A 19,508-nucleotide genomic window follows, 5' to 3' on the forward strand; every position below is an offset into this window, starting at 1 on the left:
GAGCTCTTTCCCAGTAAGGAATTCAGAAACCAAAGCCACTACAAAAGAAAGATGACTGTGTTGGTTAGTACCTCACTGTCCCTTCCTGTGTTGAAATGTTAGCATTTTCAGATATAATGGATCTTTTTTCCAGGTCATGAAGCACAGACAATGTGCTGGAGGCCTGGACAAAGTTGGCCCATCAGCAGGGCTTTACACTTAAAACAAAGATCTGAACTTTTCTGGCTGTTTGAATGGGACTTGAGGCATTAATACGCAGCAAAATGACTGACAAGTTTGGTTGTGGGGATTAGCTCTGTTGTATGGAAATGCCACGTTGGCATTCCTATACTAACATTCTGGATCTCTTAAAGTGTGAACGGTGGCTTCCACCTGACTCTCTAAAGAGATAATTTCCCTCAATGTACTCTGTTAAAAGTGTACTTGGGGTACTACTAAAAAAAAAAATAATAATTGGAAAAAAAGAAAAGGATCCCAATTAGGCATCAACATATTTTTTTTTTTCCTTAACAAGGAAAATGAAAGATAAAAAAAATTTGCTTTTTGTTGAATTTACCATAAAGTAAAAAAGAAAAATGTCGAATATAAATATATTTATATATTGTTATAATATACATATCACTAAATATATATCATTAAATATATATATCACTGAATATATGACTAAGAAGTGATTTAAGTTAAATTTTACCCATAGAATATTGTTTAACTTTATTAGCTAGAACTATTATACAATAAGGGTAAGGATCTAATTTTCCATAGTTTCTAGTTTTTGCTTATTTCTGTAATTAATAAAAAAAAATATTAATGTTATCACTTTTCTCGTAAACCGGACTATCAAAAATACTACCCCAAGCCTTAGTATTTGTTGACTGAATACTTGCCTGATAAGAAAAACTAAAAAAAGTTTTCTGAGAAGTTACTGCTTTCTAATCAAAGAAGTACAACTTAGGTGCTCATTTAGGACCCACTTTCTCTAATTCACCACCTTTATCAACAAGTGTGATAAATAATGTGGTTTCCAAGAGCCCAGCAGATTGAAACAGCCCATGGAAGAATGTGAAGGAGAAAGAAGAATAAGAAGGAACTCAGAGGCAGATAAGAAGTAGAAATTAACCTCAGAAAGCAGAGCAACCTGGTTCTGCCTAGGGATGAGGTAAATGATCAACATATATTAACAGGCCTGAAGCAGCACTGACTTTCAGAGCAACATGTCAGAAAATGACACAGCCTTCAAGGAAAGGCTAAAATTGGGTTTTGTATACTCAGTTTGAGAAGATAGGATAATCATTTGGAATATTTTCTCCTTAAAGGTATTGAAATAAAGTTTTGCTCATTTAAAGACTTTTAAAAGAGGAATTACAAGAGAGTCTTTTCATTGACAATTGGCTCCGTTTGACATTAACAAAACCTGAAAGGAGCTTTTCTAAATGTTTTGTTTATATCCCAGAATTTAAATTTTTCTTATGACTGGGGAAGCTTTCCTTGTAATAATCCCTGAATCTCATAACATCTGCTTTATTCATGGTATTGTTCAATAAAGTAGGTAAGTAAAAACTCAACTGTTTTGGCAGGTTTCAAGATACCCTGGGGAGATGCCAGTAATCCTGAAAAGCCAACTTGAGAGCATCAATAACAGATATAGCTTCTGTCAATCATTAATTATCCATTTTCCTACACTAGAATTTCTAAGCCTACAAATATAATGTAGGTCATACTCTTGAGTACTATTTCCAAATCTACACCATTTATAGCATTAATTCCTACAAGATATTGCTTGAAAGAGTTCTAAATTTACTTATGTTTGAGATTGCAGCACACTGTAATCTCCTGGAGATACACAATACACACTAACATATTAAAAAGGGTAAGTGCTGCAGCAAAGAAAGGTGTTTAGCTTTGTTTAAATCAACATTTCCAAAACTAATTAAAAGTTTCTCTCTACTTTGTTTAGAGATCAGTAGCAACTATTAACATTTTGCAGATGATACCAAAGTGCCTATATTAGAATTTTTAGTCATTAAAACCAACTGAGGGGAATGGCCTCCATTTAGTTGTAATTACACCATTTTCTCTCAATAAAGTATATTTAATTACTCTGAAGAGTAACATACCACTGTGCAAATAGAACAATAAGATTTATAGCTATAAATAGAAGCAAAACCACTCTGTAAATATCTGGAAATTAGGAATGCAATGAATAACCATTTATCATCTCTATGACTAATGATATGTCCAACTGATGATCAATACACAGACATTGCATTCTTCCTACATGTCTATGACCTGGGTTGTGATTAGGAATTCATTTCTTGTTTGAGAATGCTCTGATTTCTCTAGTCACAAACAAACAATAACAGCTCACAGGGAGACAGAGGAAAATTATGACTTTATTCTTCCTTCATAACAAATAATCACACCCCTCTTTTTTTTGCTGAATGTTTATTTCTATAATAACACTTACGAGAAGAGGTCTTGTGAATCAGCAGCTATTTTCTATTGTACACAAAGGATCCCAGGTAATAGCCAAGGATTTTAGAGTTTGCATTTATCACAAAAGAAAATGAGGAGGTATAAAAAAAAGAAAATCTTAACATGGGGATGGGACATGGATTTCCTTTTCTGCTATAAGCCTGTGAGAGAGGCCACCTGAATGATCCTTCCCTTGTCCTAGGCTCTGAGGTGGAGTGCTAAAATCAAAAGTAAGAAGGGCAGGTGACCTCTGATAGTTTAAATTAGTGCCATCCCTTTGTTAAGTTTCAGGGAAGTAAATGCAGAAGAGTTTTGGGAGTTTCTGGAAGTTTAGGGAAGAAGCCTCCAGGCTAACACCGAGATGGGAATTTTAAATTTCGTCAACGGTGGATAATAATGATGCTTTTTAAAAGCTCAGAAACAGAACAGGAAAGGTAGGGAAATTCTGAGATAAATAAAGATTTGAATTGGAGTAGGACATACCCAAGTGTATGAGAGCTGTACAAATTTATCTTGAAATTTACATTACTTTATAGTATAGTTTATCAAAGAAAGTGTAATTTTACTTAATACAATCAATCTTTGTTAGTCATTGATTCTACATTTTTGAATTTACCTACCCACAATAATTTATTTGTAACACCAAAATCAATACACATTCATGGACATGTGTGGAGTGGCAAAAGATTTGAGTTGTCTGATTTGCATGTTCCCAGCTGAGGTCAAATAAGGTGATGCTTTGCCTTCTTGTTTCAGCTCTCACATTGCAAATTTTCAAGGTCTATTTAGTGCCATGTTTCTCATAGTTTTGTTTTTCTGGTGATTTCTTTGTTCAAAATGAACCCCAAACATTATACATAAAAGTGCTGCCTAGTGGTCCTGAGTACAAAAAGGCTGTGATGTGCCTTATGGAGAAATACATGTGTTAGATAAGGTTCATTCAGGCATAAGTTATACTACTTTTGTATGTGAGTTCAATGTTAATGAATCAGCAATGTATATTAAATGTCTTTAAACACAAATGCACATAACACAAGGTTATGTGTTGATCAGTTAGTGAAAATTTTATGAGCAAAAGGTTTTAGGAATCCAACCCTGTATTTCCCTTAGGAGCAATAATCCTATATTTGCTAATTTAGTGTTTGTGGTGACTTTATAGAACAGAATTATTGCAAATAACAAGAATCAATTATTTAATTAAGTAATTAATATTTAAATAGAGGGGTAGAGAGAGTATTACTTCAGAGGATTGCAAACGAGCTGGTTTCAGACTAATACTTCCACCAAGAACAACTATAGGAATTGAACAAAATATACATAAAATTTTTAAAGATATTAGAAAGCTATAAGGCAACAAAGCCTTGTGGGGCCAAGATCCAGGAACAAAAGGAAGCCCATAGAAGTGAGCATAGCAATACTAAAAGAAACTAAAGAAGACCTAAATATATAGATTCATGTGTTGGAAGATCCAATTTTGTGGAAATGTCAGGTCTCTCCAAATTGGTCTGTATTCAATATAATTGCAATTAATATGTCAGGGCTTCAAATAATCAAGGTTGAAGAAGAAGAGTCAATTTGGAGTATTTACACAAGCATGAATGAATAATTCTTATAAAGCTACAGTAATTAAGACATGTGATATTGACTCAAGGGTAGATAAGTAGACCAATGAAACAGAATACAGAGTCCAGAAACCGACCTGTACATATATTAACACAATATATGGACAAAGGAACACTTTGGAACAGTAGATAAAGGATAAATGGTGCTGTGTTAATTGAAAACTCATATAGAAAAAAAAAAAAAAAAACTATTCCTATCTCACATGCTCAAATAACAATCCCAGTTAGATTATAGCTGCATATGTGAAATAAAGCCTCTAGAAGGTAGTAAAGTATCTTTGTATCTTTGGGGTAGGCATTTCTTAGGATACAAATGTATGAACCACAAGCAAAAAGGATTAATTCATTGTAGTACTTTAAAATATGAACTTCTGTTAATCAAAAAACTCTATTATAAGAATTAAAAGGCAAGTCACATAATGGAAGAAGGTATTTGTAATATACATAACTAATTAAGAATTTGTACTCATGATATATACAAACCCCTTAAAATCAATAACCCAGGTTCCATAGACCTCAAGGGAAAGCTAGTGGGGTAATGCTTTATTGAAGGGCAAAAATTCCAGGGCAGCAAGACTGAGGGAAATAGGAAAGAAAGGTAGGAAAGAAGGAAATACAAATACCTAGATACTCATAGCTTTATAAGAAAACATAGCCGATAGCTCAGTTTCCAGATAGGACGTAGAGAGATATCTAGCTCAGGAAAGTATATGGAGAGGACAGAAAGAGAAGAATTTGTATGCTGATTTCCATCTAGCTCCCTTCTCTCATTGTTATAATAGGGCATTAACTTTTTTACATTTCCCTGTTAAGATATCTGACCTTTCCGAGTAGCCCCTAAGGAAACTCTAGAAAGGTGGTGGGAAAACCAGACCTTCTATAGTCTGGTAGGGTTGTGCTTTGGTACCAGAACTGTAGTAGCTCCAGCACAGTATTCATGGAGAAGGCCGTGCTTATTCTGGCAATCCCTAGGCAGCCTGTGGTGTTAGGAAAGGAGGCAACAGCATTGGCAGGTTGGGTTGTAAATTGAGCAAGTAGCTCAGGGCCCAAAAGCTAGTGGGTAAAAGGAGTGAATTAACTGCAGGGGGCATATCGATTGGTCCTAATACACAGTCAAATGGAAGAGTTGGGAAAGGACTTGATAATGTTCTTTGAAGATATCTAAATAGCCAATAAACATATTAAATGTATTCAACCTCCTTCGTCATCGGGAAAATGAAAATTAAAACCACAATGGAATACTGGTACATTCCCACCCTAACTGCTAAATGGAAAAAAGACTAACAATATGAAGTGTTGATGATGAAGCTCCTAAATGCTGGGTGGAAAGTAAACTGCAACAATTTTGAGCATAAATTGATATAATAACTTGGACTTTTCTACTAATGTTGAATATGCATACACAGAAATGCATATGTTCATCAAAAGACATATAGATGGATGTGGATAGTATCATTATTCATAATAGCCCCAAACTGGAAACAACCCAAATTTTTACTAATCGTAGAATAGATAAATCAACTGTGTCTCACATGATGGAACACTATGCAGCAATAAAAAAGAGCAAACAACTACTACTACAGGCAACAACATGGGTGATTCTCACCAAAATAATGTTAAGCAAAATAAGTCATATGAAAAGAATACATGATAGCATTTATGTAAAGTTTTAAAAATAAGTAAAAGTAAACGTGGATTTGGAAGTCAGGATATGGTTTTCTTCGGGAAGGAGGGTATGGATAGTGATTGGAAAGGGGCAAGAGTAGGCTTTTAGGGTGCTGTCTGGACCTGGTTGGTAGTTACAGGGGTGTGTTCACTTTGTGTCAATGTATTGAGCAATATAATTTTGGTTTGTGTGCTTTTCTATTTATTGTACTTTAACTTAAATATTTTAAAAAATAAAAAACTTGATAAAATTATAATATAAATAGAAAAATATGTCATAGAAACTGAATCTTGATTATTGCCTTATTACTTTCTACTCACTCTTTAGCCTCTAGAAATCAAGATTCTGCTATAACGTATAACTGAAATTGCTAAAGTATGAATAATACATAAGAGTACTTACTAAAGGCCAGGTAAGCAGTTTGCATACAGTCACTACTTCTGTCATACAAGTCCTAAGAGGTAGTTACTAGTATTATCTGAGCTCTTAATCACTATGGATCACTGCCAAATGTAATAGATGGCTTTCAGTGCAAATATGTCCATCACTTTGCTGTAGCAATGGAAACAGATGGCACTCCCTTCCTTAAAGTGCTCATATCTTGACTTCTATTACATTAGTTCTTCTCTAAAGTGTGTATTAGGAATAACAGTAGTCCTGTTGAATGTTAATGAGGTATACTATGTCTGAGAATTGGTCTGTGATCCACATTTTGAGAAATTTCTGGATTATATAACTTGAACAATTTTCCATTCCAGAGGACTGATGAGATGGGGACTTTTCAAGGAAGAAATAAATTATGCAGCATTTCTCAAACTTATTTGAGAAAAATCCCACCATATTATAACAAACCAGAAGAGTACAGATGCTTCTGGACTTATGATGGGGCTACGTCCCAATAAACCCATTATAAACTGAAAATATCCTAAGTCAAAACTGCATTTCATTACACCTAACCTACCAAATAACATAGCTTAGCTTAGCCTAGCCTACCTTAAATCTGCTCGGAATACTTACATTAGCCTACAGTTGGGCAAAATTGTCTAACACAATAAATAAAATGCAGAGTACTATACCTCACTGCTGCTGACCAGCATTATCGTATCACATATCACTAGCCCAGGAGAGAACAAAATTCAAAATTTAAAGTGTGATTTGTACTGAATAGGGTATTGCTTTTGCACCATCATAAAATTAAAAAATTGTAAGTTAAACCATTATAAGTAGGGAACCATCTATAATGTCCTACAGGACATGCTTTGAGAACCATTTTATTAGATCAGTTACTCTTGTTTTTCTTTAACTTTTTAAGTTATTCTTTCTTAGTCTCCTTTGCAAGGTCCTGTTCTTCTGATCGCCTTTGAAACACAAGTGTTTCCAAAGGCTCCATTTAGCTCTCCCTTGTCTCGTTCTATACTCCCTTCTTATGTAATGTCATATAAAATCATATCTCAATTATCATCTAAAATTTGATGACACCAAAATCCTTACCTTGAACCTAGATCTCTCTTCCAAATCCCTCATCTGTAGATTCAGCTATTTAATTGAAAAGTTTTTGTTTCCAGTTAGATGCTTCAAAGGCATCTCTAATTTGATAGGTTTAAACATAAATTCGTGGGATTCTACTACAACCTCATCTATATTCTCTATTGAGTCCACCTGTGATTAAAACAGACACCTGGATGCCAACAGTCTCACCTCTGTTATTTACTTTCCCACTCACCATATAACAGTCACCTAGTCCTATTGATTCTAATTTATAAATATATCTTGAACCTGTTTTCTCTTCATCTTAGTTCATACAATTGTCTTAGTTCATGCTTTCATCTCTTCTTGCAGCATTACAGCAATATCCTCCTAACGAATTTCATCATATCCCATCATCCCTTCTTATTTGCCTCCCTACGATTAACTGATCCTGCATACCCCTCACTGTCCCTTCTCTACCTTCTAGCTATGGCTAGCTTGAATTATCACTGGCTGAGCAATCAGAGGTGGGGAGTGAGGTATAGTAATAAAGAAGATGGTTTTGACTTAGGCAACAGAATAATGAATAACCAAAGAGAAGAATAAGAGTGGAACCAGAATAATCAAAGTGGATTCCTCCATGATTGTCTTAATCAGTAGCTGACGTGAGTAGTTGATCTCTGTGGCCAGTATAGGTAGGAAAAGTTAAGAATATATGTTCTAGAGTTTAAACAGTTTCTCAAAGTTAAAATTCCAGAATAAAGCACGCTTTCATGGATAAAATATTATGTTGGAAAAAATCACTGTGATACTTGATAAACATTAAAAAGAGGAATTTTAATGGGTCCTTAAATAGCTGTTTCACAGTCTTGATTAAGTGAAGTAACCTTAAACAGTGAGAACAAATTAGAATTTCTTCATCTTGTTTCTCAGAGAGTATAGACAGCAGGTTAAGGAGAGAGGAGAGAGAGTGGCGGCACAGTAAATTTGAAAACGAGTTCAGGACGCTTATCTGAAAATCAATGAAAGTATTTAGAAAGCACTGCGAAGTGAAAGGAGCAGTGGCTAGGAAGCCAAAGCGAATGTGGACATTGCCCCTAATAAGTGTTTGAGAGAGCAGACTTGAAAAAGAATGCCTAGAAAAAACAATAATGGGAAGAAGAAAACTAAAATGTATTGTGCTCCATCTCTGCAGCAGTCACCATTGTGCAAAGTGTCTTAGGTTTGCCTCTGTCTCTCTTTGTCTATTTCTCTCTCCCTCTATCTGCCTTCTGCTGTCTCTCAGTATGTCTCTTTTTCATTTTTACAGTGTTATTGAGATACAATTTATATTCATAAATGAACATAAATGAAATATAAGATTGTATGAGTTCTAACGTATATACAAGCATGAAATCATAGCCATAATTACAATAACATACATTTACACCATCCACAAAAGTTTCCCTCCTTCCTTGCATAATTCATCCCCTTCCAGGCAACCACTTTGATATATAGGTATCCGATCTATGAAATGGGTTCCTGGAAATTAAAATCTAACTAGGCAACCTATAAATGTAGTGTAGACTTATGTTCACCTTCTCTAGTGGTAAAATTGCCGAATCCAAAATAAAATGGTAGAAACAGCAATTTTTTAAAAATTTGTGATAAGTCGTCTTTCATAATATTTGATTTTGTTTTCCAGAGCTCTGTGCTTTTGACATGATTCAGAGGTATAAACTCTGAATTTCACCTGTACACAGAAGTATCCCAGTGGTCTTATTGGTTCACTCAGAAATGGTTTACTATACTCTCCAAGTCTCTAGGGGTCAAAAGTCAGTGCTCTAATCAGTGTAGAGGATAGTGACCTCTTCTTCACTGCAGTGCTGAAGATCACTGTTCCCCTAGGTTTCACACTTTTCACATTACCACCACTACTGAGCATGATTTAGAGGGAGATAGTAAATAGACACAAAGGTCAGGTTCACATACATCTGTTTACAAAGTTCAAGTTCAAAGTAAGAGAGAAAAAATAGCCTCCGCTAAAGTTCTCATGAATTTCTATAGCCAGAAAAAAACAAAAATAACCAATGATTACAATCAATGATTTCAGTGAATGAAGGCCTAACTTGGTGTTCATTTGCCCATCAACCAAGAGATATTTTTGTATTAATGGGCTCAAAAGAAAAGGCTCTCCTCAGGTTTGACTAAACTGTCCTTTGACAATATTGTTAGTTTTCTCTAATCTGGCCCATCAAACCCAATAGGGAGCTTAGGTAAAGAAAACTGACATAACAGGAAAAGATATGTATTGTAAGTGATAAATTATTCCATGGTCGGCATTTGGTGATTACTCAAAAACGGTAAGGACCACATGTCTTTTTTGCATTTCATCTCTAGTACTTTTTATGAGAGAATTCGATTCTTGTTAATAAGAATTCAATAAACCATTTGTGGGATAAAAGCCTTTCTTCTCCATGTCTATAATCTTTTTGAAGGCAACAATTGTGCTGTTTATATCACAAAGTTTGTGTGCTTTGCACATAGTAGGTGCTTAATAAAATCTTTTCATCATTTAGTGAGGTTAGTGTTTTGAAGTCTGTTAGTTTTCTGCTATAATAATAAAATAGAAATAATGAAAATAATGAAATGTGGTAATAGATTAGAAACAAGAAATGATGGGAAATGACAGATCATATTAAAATGTCAGTAATTTCGACATTTTAAAGTCTTCTCGTCTACAGCCATGCCACCCTGAACACGCCCGATCCCATCTGATCTTAGAAGCTAAGCAGGGTTGGGCCTGATTAGTACTTGGATGGGAGACCACCTAGGAAGACCAGGTGCTGTAGGTATAAAAAATGAAAAAATAAATAAATAAATAAATAAAGTCTTCTCTATCACATTTCTAGCCAGAACTCTAACATGGAGCTAAAACAGCTGATTTTGGCTGCTCTGTATTTTCCTAAAACTACATACTCATGATTATTTTTAAAAAGTGATGAATTACACCATAAAAAGGGAAAAATTTCCTCAAGATTAAGATGAAAAAACATGAAATCTCAACTCTGAATAATCAGACATCTACCCACGTTATTTCATAAATAAGAGAAAATATTAACATTCCCAAATTTGGAAGATATAATGTCAGAAAAAGATACACATACTTCAACTTGAATAAATATGAAATGTTTACTATAATATCTGTATTTCTCGTTTCATCCTGAATTGATGAAAATTGTGCTATAAAACAATATTAGGGATTCATTTTTAGCAGACTCTTCAAATACGGTTATACACTTGTAATTCAATATTTCTACTTAGTATGGCCAGAGAATTATTGCCAAGCAAGCATAGGTCATTTTCCTTCAATGTCTATGTTTCTCTTTTACTCTAAATTACCTTTTCTTAGTCCTTCTAAAATGTATGATTGCATCCCATAGTCATTTTCTGTTAATAAGTAGATTCATTTCTCTCATGCCTGTGTCCTCTTCATTCTTTGCCTATTTATTTTATTCTTCACTGAACAAATGATTCTACTTGTCTACACAAGCTGTTCTCATCTCTCCTAGTTTTACCACAGTTCTCATTTAAAATTGTTTTCCACAGTAAATTTTATAATCTGCTTCTTTATTCTCTACTGTCTTTAGATGAAAAGGTAACGAGATTTAAAATGGAATATTTTCTGCCTCAGTTTTACTGAGTTCTAAATGTTGAATTATAAATAATTGCTAACTCCTTTCACACTATAGAGAAAAATGCTAGCTCATCCATGTGCAGTTTGCAAGGAAGCAAGCTCCAAATTAGTACTGTCAGCAATTAGCCAGGCCTCCTATTCTCACAATCTATATAGGAGGTCAAAGAGTCCAAGAGGCAGGATATTTTGGGAGAAGGTGTTGAGGTGCTATGAGAATTTCCCACTGGGAAAAGAAGTTTGCTTTTCCCTTAGCCAAATGTTTGATCCAAGTGGGTCAATAAGCAACCCACTAAGAGTTTGATAAGTGTCTCTTGGAGGGAAGGCTGCACAGAGTGTGACCATATTTCTAACACTAGTGGGGCAAAGGTCTCCATGTTTCTCTTTTGTTCTCTGGTTCTTCTCTCTTGCTTTCTTTGATGAAGCAAGCTGCCGTGTTGCGAGCTGCCATATGGAGAGGTCCACATGGCGGGGAACTAAGAGTGGCCTTTGTGCAATAGTCAGCATGGAACTGAATGTTGCCAACAACCACATGAAACAGCTTGGAAGAGGATCCTTTCCCAATAGAGCTATAAGATGAGACAGTAGCTCCAGCCAATACTTTAATTGCAGTCTTATGAGAGACTCTGAACCAAAGGATCTAGCTAAGTTCCTGAACCACAGAAAGCATGAGATAATACATGTTGTTCTAAGTTTGGGATAATTTGTTATATAGTCAGAGATAACTAATACACCTGGGAACCAAATCTGAACCCCATGAATGGGAGTTAGCCTGAGGATGTCTTAAAGGGATCTCTTAGCAGACGAATACCTGGAGTGGCGAGTGAAAGCTCCCCAGGAGAGGGACGACCAGTAGGACAAGACAACAAAGGGGGATCTTAAGTAGGCAGCCAGGAGAGGAAAGACATTGCATGAATCAAGTGAATTGGTGGAGAGCGTGTAGAATTTCTAAGGAAATAGCATAAGTGTCCATGAACAAAAGTTTGTATTGACCAAGCATTATACCAGAGTTGCTAAATTGCGACTATATCATCGTGTAACACAGTCGTAGTCATCTGGGCTGGACATTAAAGGGGATAGAAGTAGCAGCTCAGGGACCAGAGAGTAAGGCAATCTAAGAAGAAAGAATCAGTCAGCCATGCCACTTTCCTACTGGTTTCTAGTAGGCCTGAGCTACGTGGGAAAAATGTTTTCTCAGAATGAGCTTGTACTTTTCGTATTTGACCAGATAAGACTGGAATTATTTCTTATTTGCTTAGAGTGGATCCTTAAGGGCTTGAAAGTGATCACAGGACTATGAAATGATTGGTGAAGATATGGATACTGCCTGACACTTTGTCTGGGGCGGGGGACTAGCAGATACATGAAGTGAGTTTACGAAAGGGTGTCTCAACCTCAAAACTGTTGACATTTGGGGCAGAAGAATTCTTTGTTATGCGTATGGGTGGAGGAGGATAGCCTGTGCATTATGGGACATTTAGCGGTATCCCTGTCCTCTATCCACCAGATGTCATTAGCAGCATATCCTCAGTTGTGATAACCAAGAATGTTTCCAGACATTGACAAATGTCCCCTGAGATGGGGTGCAGAATGACCCTTGGTTAATGCTTAAAAACCTAGGCACCTTTCCCTTTGCAGTAAGTACAGTCTTTCATGGTCAATTCTCGGCAAAAGAGATTTAATTCTAAATAGATACCACTTCTTCAGTATCCTGTCTTCAACCATACACACACGTCTCTATAGATTATGTTATTAAGATTTGACTTGGGCAATCAAATATATTAAGCCTCAAAAAGAAGTTCAATTGGTGTGCTGATTGCAAGGTTCTGTAAATTACTGAAAAATTACAGAATAGCACACTTAAAATGAATTAATTTTATTTTGTGTAAATTATACTTCAATAAAGCTGTTAAAAAAAAAGGAATTTAAATAGCAGGAAGTCAGTCTTTACATTTTTGTATTTCCACAGGTCTTCTGTAGGTACTCTCTGCTGCTATTTGAAGATACATAAAACGCTTCTTTGATTACTGTGCTTTTAAAAAAAATTTTCTACTAAATCACTGCATTCAGAATTTATTACAATTCCTTTAACTTAGCTTTTGGCTAAACCCTCACACACTGATACTCCACTGGTGGGAAAATTTCATTTTGAAAAATTGGAAAGGGAAACGGCTTGCTCATTTTTATTTGATTTCAGTTATTGTTGTGCGGCTAAGTGGTCTCAGGCTTGTTTTCTTTCCATGTATTAAGCTTGGATTTCCAAAGAGGTGATTTTTCCAAAAGGAGATTTTGCAGGTAACCAGCGTGTTATATAGAATGTAATTTGGGGGCCTGAGGAAAGTGAAAAGAGACTCTGTAAACATATTCCACAAAAGCTCCCCTGCAACAGTTAATGGATCCACTTATCAAAAATGATGCCCACCAACAGTTTAGAAATCCTGACTTTGGACTTCTAAAAGGAGTGACCTCTTGGGCCTACTATAAACTGTGGTGCCTGTCCAGGGACAATTAACTAGAGCCTATAAATTGCATGGTTTTTAATTTCTTTAACAATTTGGGCAAACTAGTTAATGAAATAAGAGCCTAGAAAACCTGAAGGTAAATGTTACTTAAGATAACTGTGTTTTCATTTTCATGGAATTTTATACTTTTCAATACACGTTCATATTTACTATGGCAATTTTGCAAATTTTGTCCTATTTTAAGATGATGAAAGGGATACAAAGATAAATGAAATTCATCAGGATTACATCAGGACAATACTAGCCAGGATTAGAGCATTTGCTTCCTAGCCGGCTTCAGGATTTTCTTAAATATCTTTAATTTTTTTTCTCATAGCAAATTAATTCATGTTAATTACAGAAAAATATAAAAAAATATAGAAAGTAAAAAGAAGAAAATAATAAGTAACTCACCACCATCTGTCAGTGATGAGAATTGAGTCACTTTTGCCAAAAAATGGCTACAAAGTAGTGTAGATAGTACAAAAGGAAAGGATGCCTAAGTTTCTAAGGGTCATATATCAGAAAATCTTTTTCAATTAGCACATGTATATGTATATAAGGTCTTCTTGCCAGATGTCAAATCCATTTTTCAAGAACTTCCTTTAGGCAAGATCATAGAGAGCCAGTGAGTTATTTTCAAATTTCTCCACTCAATTCTTATAAACAGCCTATTGATTAAGCTGGACTCAGTGATGTACAAGCTCAGAAATAATTTTAGTTTTTTACTACTTTCTTTTAAACCAGTGGTTCTCAACTGAGGGTGATTTTGGCTTCCAGAGACATTTGTAAATGTCTGGAGACATTTTTGGTTGTTACATCTGGGGAAAACGGTGCTGTGGCATTCAGTGTATAAGCTCAGGGATGCTACTAAACATCCTCCAATGCACAGGACAGTCTCCCACATACACAACAAAGAATTACATGGCCCAAAACATTAACAGTACTGACAGTGTTAAAGATGACCACTGCTGACATTTTGTTGCATGTCCATCGGTATCTTTTATCTTTCTTAATTCTCTCTTTCCTTGTTCCTTCCAAAATTATATTCACGTTGCTCATCCACTGTCATATCTGTATTTCTATCTATAATTATATCATGAATATTCCTCATGATTCCTCAAAACATGACATTTAATGCTGCACAATACTTTATCATGTGATTTATTCCTTACTGATGATTATCAGTTATATTTCCAGTAGTTCCATATTGTAATTAATGTTGGTATGAACATTCTTGACCAGAAATCTATTTCCCATCCTCTAATGATTTCCTAGAAGTGCAATTACTGAGGCAAACTAAATGAATGTTTTTAAAGCTCTTCCTCTTGTTGCCAAAATATTTTCTCAATTAACTGTCTCTCCAGCAATACATTAGAGTACTCATCAGGCTATGCTGTCTCTACCACATCTTGTTGAGTTAAAATTGGACATACTAACCCTAGCAGTTATATCTCATAGCTCTAATGTCATTTACAGGGTACTAAACACTTTTTCAATAAATGATCACATCATTGTGAATAACCATTCTCTCAGCTGACTAATGTGAGGTAGAAAGTTCAGGTATTATTACTCACTCTACCCCAAAAACGCATGTAAGGAACTCTTATTTGAAAGAAGTGATTTCTTCAAGTTCACACAAATTAAAAAATATATTTAAAAAATGAAGAAGACTAAACCAAGACCAGAAACCTACCTTTATTCTGTGCTCTTGTCATTGAACCATAGTGCCTCATTATTATTGAAATAATGCAATTGCCATTTCATAATGTGAATTATTTGAACATGGATAAGGATTTTGGCCTACATATTCTCCAATACTTGGCTAACGTTTTCCCTACCTGCCCCTTTCCAGCAGATGGTGCTGTTTTTCCAACATTTAAATCTGCTACACAGAAAATGATAACTTTTGATTAATTTTCACTTAAAAATGTTCAATAAAGTCTACTTTGCACATTGGTATTATTGAAATTGCCTACTGGCCCAAAATTGAACCTGAAAATGAGACAGCATACTTCAGACACAAAACCAGTTTTTGCACAATACTAATGGGAACAAAGTGTTTTCCAAAGTACTGAGGGTAATAAATGATGAGACAGTACCCAACAGCAATAATGTATTAAACCAGATCTTTTCCCTAGAGATGCTGAGGTAAATGTTTTGGGGAGGCTCTAAGAGTCCCAGGTAGGTTTTAAAAACGGTAATTATATAAAGATTGTGAGTCATTATACAGATTCTTTATTTTTTTCTATGGTAGATAGCAAAGAAAAAAATGTTAGTATAATATAAACTAGTTGGCCAGGGTATCATTAGTGACTGGTTTTCCAAAATTAATGTTAAGATGAAAAAACACAATATCTCTTTTTCGGCCAGCTCAATGATGATAAATTTCTTATTGTCAGTGCAGGTTAGACGTTCTCTTAAACACAGTAAGGACTTGGAGAAGAAGAGCACCTTTCCTTGGTTCAGAAATTGCTCACAATGTAAAAACGAAGTCAAATTTCTCTGGACACAGTGTCAGTTTAGATGAGGGTTCAGTTTCAAAAAGAAATCTTATGATCCAATCACAATGAAGAAAGAAAAAGTGTGCTTGAAAAACAAAACACCTAAACAAAAAAAACCCTTTAAAATCAATCTATAATCTGCATATCTCAAGCGACTATTATTAGTCCACACAGAAAAGTCATCCATGTTTTGAGAAGTCCCAAAACAATACATAGGCTGTTGGTAAAGAGATTTATGATCAACAATATTGACAAACAGATGACCTATAATGGTTTCCTTCTCAAATTCGTAATTTGACAAGAAATGGAAATAAATGGCAAATCTAGGTTCGAGATCTTGTATAATTTTCAAAGTGAGACAAGCCATATTTGTACATATTTCAGGTTTAGCCCAAACTAATGTAATTGTTTATGAAGTTATCTATATTTATTTGTAAAGATTTTTGTTGCATAAACAAAAATTCAGAGGTACTATTGTATGAACCTTTTTCTTTTGCAAAATCACACAAGTACATATTATTCCATAGAAATATTCACACACACAAAAATGAAAAGTAGGCTCTTCTAAAAGGAGATGTTGGGCATTTGGAAAAGAGGCAGGCAGATAGATAACAAAGGCAGAAATCCTTTTTTAGATCTTGAAACATCCTGGAAAAAAGCCACAACTTTTTCTTTATGTAGTATTGCTTCAAAGAAACATAGTACTACTTTAAAAAAAAAAAAAAAAAAAGCTCAACTCACATCCCAGTCTGGAGCTTCAATACTAGGAGTTAACAAACAAAACCATTTCTCTGCAACCCATTATTTTAAAACAGCTTTTAAAATTTGTTGTAATTTACTTAGTCTTCTATACATCCATTTGATAAACTGGGTTGTGTTACTCCTGTACTCACTGCAACTGGTGGTCCCAGTGTGCTTAGGGAAGGTGTTTTAAAGACTAAATTTTCAAAGGTGTCAGCAACCTTGCAGATTTGAGGTCACAAATAACCTACCCTGCAGAACATGTCAACTAAATCTTCCAATTAGAGGAGACCTGTGTTGACAGCTCTCATCATGGCAGGCATTGGATTTAACTGGAAGATTTCAAGCTTGAACATTGAGTGCTAACCTGAAAATGCACTATATCTAAGGAAATTCCACTTGAAGTAACATGAAAATTTATTCTAGAATTCTCCATGACTGCAAGGGCTCAGTCTTACTTATTGAGGTTTGATACTATACTTTATTACTAATATATTGAAATGTTTTTCTGTCTATCATTACTTTGTATCTGAATTTATTGTGCTCTAGTTCTCTTTCATGGGAAGCTGAGGGAGCTAGAGGAAAGTTCTCTAATATGAAGCTTGTGAGAGAGTGTCTCCTGATATTTTTATGAAAATTCAAATAGACTTTTATACTTTCATATTCTGTACATAGGAGGTAAAAATACATTAAGCTGTAGATGAGACACTATTGACTGTTCACTGAATGATATTGGCAAATGCCATCCACAAAGAGACTATCAGACAGCTATATAGACCAACAGACAAAATTTCAGCAAAATTCACAGCATGAGAAAGGATGAAGGAATTCCAGTGCAACTAGCAAAGACTTAAAATCATCTAAATCTCCCAATTTAATCTGGTAAATTAAAAAAGTACATTAAGGTTTTCTCACTGAGAGAGAAAAAAAAGTGTTTTATTATACACTTTCTTGGCTTGCCAGTTTCCAGTGGTTGGTTTAATGATCTTTGATATTTGCAAGAACTTTCTGAAGTTTTCTCCTGGGTTCTTCTGTTCCAATGTTTCTCTTAGGCTTGGGCACAGAGTCTGAGGTGCCCCATTTTGTATATAAAAGGGAGATTTGGCAAAGTCACAGCACCCGATGGGCCCTGCCAGCAGGAGTGATTTAAGGCAAGACTATGAGGCAGCCAGAATCACCCTGAGTCTCTCCTTTCCTTTGGGAATTGTCCATTCACTTCCTAATTTAGGCTGCTTCCTGTCTATTCTCAGTTCTGGAGCAGCTTTCTCACTTCCCACTAATTAATAGTTTCTAATAGTATTTATAAGTACTGTTTATTTTTTATTAAGAGCTTTCCCGAGACATCTCTTATTTCCAAGATAATGAATACGCTGCTTAAAAGTATAGAAGCTATTTTGGAGACCTTGATCCTTTCTGAGCTCTTAGAACTTCGAACTAATTGTCTCCATCTCTGCAGGCCATCTGGGTGGGTATTTAGCTAATAAGGCAAAATAAGGAGAGTGAGCTTTGGGGTCAGACAGATAGATCTGGGGTCAAATGCCATTTCTATAACTTACTAGGTAGTTGACATTGGGGAAAAGTTTTAATGTCTTGGAGCCTTGGTTTCCTCATTTGTGGCCTACAGGTGATACTATCTGCAGGATTGCTGGGTAAAGCTCTATTAGAGATATCTGAATTTGTTTGAACAGACCATGTTCCTTCACCCCTTTTACAAAATTGCCTCTCTATTCAATTTCCGCTGCAAAGTTGATCCTAGGGAGTTAGACTTAATACAGGTTAGACTTAACCTTCTGGCCACAGTGCTAGATCGATGTGGGAACCTAATTCTAAGGGAACCCATTTAGATATCTTAGGCTTCCCACAGTTTTACTTTCTATACCCATTTGTTTGTGAGTGGTGGGAGAAATGAAGAGTTATATAGGAGACAGTGGAGCTGGGGTGGGAAAAAAACAGATGAATAGAAATATAGTCACATTTCTAAAATGCCTCATATAACATCTTACACTGAGAGCATGCAGTAAATACTGACTATTTATTATCATCTTTTTTAAAATTGTAGTTCAAGAAATTGTCCATTTCGTCATTTAGTGCAGATTACATAAGGTCCTATGTATGTGGGGATTCAGCAGTGCCATGAAAACTGTTTCTCTGGGTGAAGTTTTATACATTCATTTATTATCTTTCATTATCTTTTTCTTATCATTGTTTTTTGATTATTAGGAATGTAACATGTATATTATTAACCTATTTTGTTTATTTAAATATTAATATTTAAGCCACTGTATTTTAATGTTTGAGCCCACAAAAAATTAAAAATTAAAGATAGAGCAGAACACTACAAATTATTATTAATGCTATGTTAGGTGCTACAAAATGAAATGCAGGTTATCAACGAGCGATGATGTCCTGGAACATTATTGCATGGCTCTTTTCATGTAATAAAATATAATTTAAACTCAACATATAAAAAGTGGTTTCCATAAACACTTTGGCAAAAGAATACCGTTCAATTTTCATTGAAAATAAGACAAAATCTTGCCAGTGTGATCAATTGAGATGTGGGGCCTCAGAGATCAGAAAAAAAACAGAATAAAGGAAAACAGCTGAGGAAAAAATACAATATACATATACACATGTATCAAACACAATGATCAAAACTGAGATAATGTAGATAACTTTGAACATTGGGGCTCTGATAATCATATCCTCCATGCTCTGAGGTGGATAAAGGAGCCCAATACTTACATTTTCTAAAAAGTGATTTTAGATTTTGAATGTAACAGAATTGTTTCTTAACTTTTATGAGTTATATAAGGATACTGATGCAACTTGAGTAGACAGTATTCAGTTTCTGCAGAAACT

At 35.0% G+C, this 19,508-nt stretch overlaps 1 protein-coding gene and 1 non-coding gene across 2 annotated transcripts in view; one reads left to right on the forward strand and one right to left on the reverse strand.

Annotated features, from left to right (window-relative positions):
• Nucleotides 1–19,508, reverse strand: part of TRPM3 (transient receptor potential cation channel subfamily M member 3) — a 497,328-nt gene that overhangs the window by 305,536 nt on the left and 172,284 nt on the right. The window lies entirely within an intron of this gene.
• Nucleotides 9,943–10,061, forward strand: LOC112485166. The gene has a single exon (XR_003048368.1). It is a non-coding gene; the product is annotated as a 5S ribosomal RNA (ribosomal RNA).

This window comes from Pteropus alecto, unplaced genomic scaffold (assembly GCF_000325575.1).
Source record: "Pteropus alecto unplaced genomic scaffold, ASM32557v1 scaffold95, whole genome shotgun sequence".
Lineage (NCBI taxonomy): Eukaryota > Metazoa > Chordata > Mammalia > Chiroptera > Pteropodidae > Pteropus > Pteropus alecto.